Source organism: Palaemon carinicauda, chromosome 36, assembly GCF_036898095.1.
Source record: "Palaemon carinicauda isolate YSFRI2023 chromosome 36, ASM3689809v2, whole genome shotgun sequence".
Lineage (NCBI taxonomy): Eukaryota > Metazoa > Arthropoda > Malacostraca > Decapoda > Palaemonidae > Palaemon > Palaemon carinicauda.
Genome location: NC_090760.1, coordinates 70053139 through 70057640, shown reverse-complemented (window position 1 = coordinate 70057640; position 4502 = coordinate 70053139).

Below are 4502 nucleotides of genomic sequence, written 5' to 3'. Positions count from 1 at the left end.
TCCTTGAGTACAATTGGTAAGTTAAAATCAATTCCTTGAGTACAATTGTTAAGTTAAAATCAATTCCTTGAGTACAATTGTTAAGTTAAAATCAATTCCTTGAGTGCAATTGTTAAGTTAAAATCAATTCCTTGAGTACAATTAAGTTAAAATCAATTCCTTAAGTACAATTGTTAAGTTAAAATCAATTCCTTGAGTACAATTAAGTTAAAATCAATTCGTTAAGTACAATTGTTAAGTTAAAATCAATTCATTGAGTACAATTGTTAAGTTAAAATCAATTCCTTGAGTACAATTAAGTTAAAATCAATTCCTTAGGTATAATTGTTAAGTTAAAATCAATTCCTTGAGTACAATTGTTAAGTTAAAATCAATTCCTTAAGTACAATTGTCACACAAGTGTCAAGTTAAAAACATTTCCTTAAGTATATTTGTTAATTTAGAATCAATTCGTCGGGTACAAATCTTAAGAATACTTCCTTTTTCCTTAAATCCCAAATCTAAATAAATTAATTCATTAAAATCGTTTACACTGAACCAGATCTTCTTTCTTTTATCTCACTGTTGATTTTACATTAAGGGGTCGGTTGCCTTATGCTGATAGAAATAGCATCAGGCAACCGATGGTTCGTACTTTGGCAGAGGGTTTCAACAATCGCATGTCCTTGCAGTCATCAACAACAGTGTGATTGGCGATGAGCATAACCATTCACTTGATAGTCCATGTGTAAGGCAGCAGCTTCCACACTTATTGGTAGTGGGCCTTCTAGCCTTTTGCTACAAAGCAAGACTGCGAGGCAGAAGCTGTCCTTTTAGTCGCTTTCTACGAGATGTAGGGCATATGTTGATAATATTCTTACACCTCTACAACACGGCAACTAAACAAATGATTAATATCAAATATAATCACTTGTTTAAAAATCCTCCAAAAATATACAATATTCGTGATTGAATGTTTAGGACTAAAGATTTTACCTTATCCAAAAACTTTTATTAAAACATGTTAATTCGTCTAAAACTCTTTAGTCAAACATTCCGTGGCTATAAATCAACCCCATAATTATCAAATAATTCATTTGGTTAGAACGTAATCATTAAGTGAAAGAAAAGAACAAAAACCAAATTGATTAAAATCCAGGAATTAAAATGCAAACAAAAAACTGATACAACACCATTGAAGCGATTAGGTCATAGAGGGTCGTTGTTAATTAGCCAGTCAGGAATAAAAAAAAAGTATTCGAATGCAAATTTAGAAGCCTTCAAGATTAAAGTTTATTACCTGTGACAACGTATATCAGATACCTACCATAAGGGGTGTCTTAATAGTGAGGGTTGTAGGGTATCTCCCTTATATAATAAAGAGCATATATATATATATATATATATATATATATATATATACATACATATATATACACATATATATATATACATATATATATTTATGTATATATATATATATATATATATATATGTGTGTATATATATATATATATATATATATATATATATATATATATATATATATATATGTATATATATATGTATATATACATGTATATATACATACATACATATATATATACATACATATATATATATATACATATAAATGTATATATATATATACATATATATGTATATATATATTATTATTATTATTATTATTATTATTAACTGCTAAGCTACAACCCTAGCTGGAAAAGCACAATGCTATAAGCCCAGGGGCTCCAACAGGGAAAATAGCTCAGTGAGGAAAGGAAAAAAAAGGAAAATTAAATTTTTAAGAAGAGTAACATTAAAATAAATATCTCCTATATAAACTATAAACACTTTAACAAAACAAGATGAAGAGAAATAAGATAGAATAGTGTGCCCGAGTGTACCCTCAAGCAAGAGAACTCTAACCCATATATATATATATATATATATATATATATATATATATATATATATATATATATATATATATACACATATATATATATATGCCAAAAAGGTTCCACAATGATATAAGGCGTGTATGAAACTATGTTCATTTTTGTTGATTACATAGCAAACTTTAAAGCTTTCGTCCATCATCTACAAAAACAAAAAAAATAAAAAATACACGATTTTATACACGTCTGCTATCACTGTAGAACTTTTTTTGCATAATAAGGAAGTATGGCATTATATTTATTTTCACCACACACATATTATATATATATATATATATATATAATATATATATATATATATATATATATATATATATATATATATATATATATATATATATATATATATTTAATTTTTTCGGTTATGGGGAGAGGGAATAGTCATACGTCGGTGTGAGAAGAGTACCGGTGCGTGTATTTCTATCTAACAGTTTAGCCGTCATTTTTGACTGGTCGCGTGCACTAGAATAGAATAATCAGTGGCAGAAGTTGAAATAGGGCATTAAGTAAAGTATTCATGTGATAAACACGTGAAATTTATCAGTTAATCTGTACAAGAGATGAATACTCTATTGACTCTCAATTAGATAATCATCTATGTCTTCTTGAAAGGTGTTATGATTTCACTGTCTTGGGTTGGAGTTCTCTTGCTTGAGAGTACAATATATATATATATATATATATATATATATATATATATATATATATATATATATATACTGTATATATACATATATATATATATATATATATATATATATATATGTATATATATATATATATATATATATATATATATATATATATATATATATATATATATATATATATATATATATATATATAGATATTCGTTTTTGAAAATGTAACATTAACATTTTATATTTTAAAGCACCAGATTTTTCCCCAAAACCACCAAACTAATAAATATTAACTTTCATACATTATACATCATTCATAGTCATGTTAATGTAATTGTTATGATTTCACTGTATGTATAAAGACAGAAGCAATTTTGAATTTACCCAAACCAGCTAAGACTGCACTGGCTACGTTCAATCAAAATACGCAAGGCGAGGAGATTGAATAATAATGAATAATAATTAACGACATGATAATGAATCTCTTGTTCCCGGTCGTCACTATCATCTCCTCACTCACCATCAATTTTTGGTTTAAATATTGAGATTTGTCGTTAGGAGAAAGTCTGAAATATTTTCAGTATTCCAGTTCTTATCACATTATTTATTCTCTAGGTTTGTTAATGAAGGAGAGAGAGAGAGAGAGAGAGAGAGAGAGAGAGAGAGAGAGAGAGAGAGAGAGAGAGAGAGAGAGAGAGAGAGAGAGAGGGGTGATCAGACCACAGGTGTTAGAGAGGTTTTTGGAGTAGCTACCCATATAGCAGCCTCATAGTCCCTTTTCATATATATATATATATATATATATATATATATATATATATATATATATGTGTGTGTGTGTGTGTGTGTATATATATGTATATATTACCATGTCCTCCAAGTAAATTGAGGTGTAATTGTGTAATCGTTTATCTCTCTCTCTCTCTCTCTCTCTCTCTCTCTCTCTCTCTCTCTCTCTCTCTCTCTCTCTCTACTCGTCGAATATCGTAATATGTATTATATATATATATATATATATATATATATATATATATATATATATATATATATATATATATATATATATATATATATATATATATATATATATATTATTACTACCTAAGATACTACCGTAGTTGGAGAGGCAGAATGCTGTAAGCCCATGAACTCCGAAAGGGAAAATAGCCCGATGAGCAAAGGAAATAAGGAAATAAATAAACTACAATAGAAGTAATGAACAATTAAAATATTTAAAGAACAGTAACAACGTTAAAATAGATCTTTCATATATAAAATTTAAAAAGAAACCTATGTCAGCCTATTCAACATAAATGAGTCCACTGCAAGTTAGAAGTTTCATATATATATATATATATATATATATATATATATATATATATATATATATATATATATATATATATATTCAAATAAGCCATATATTTTTTATACATTAATGTCTGGATTCTCTTAACGACCTCAGGATCAGAGCCCCAGGCGAAATCACACAAAGACAAGAGCTCGTGACCGGCCGGAAATCGAACCCTTGTCCGGCAAACTTGCAGAGACAGTAACTACCACTTGGCCACGAGTAGACTATTTGAATATGAAAAACACGTCAAAAGTGTGCAAACATTTATCATATACATATGTATATACACATGTATATATATATATATATATATATATATATATATATATATATATATATATATATATATATATATATATATATACAGTCAATCCACCATCCTCAACACATAACACATTCCCACCGATCTTATTCCTATACGCATCCAATACGTGTTCGTGTTCTCACGTGCGTCATCTGTTTCCTAAACCGCCGAATATCCGCCACCATTTCCCAAAACGACATTTGACCCGCCTGTGTGAAGTGCCTTATCCATGAATAAGTTCTGCCTCGAAAGTGGATCCTTTT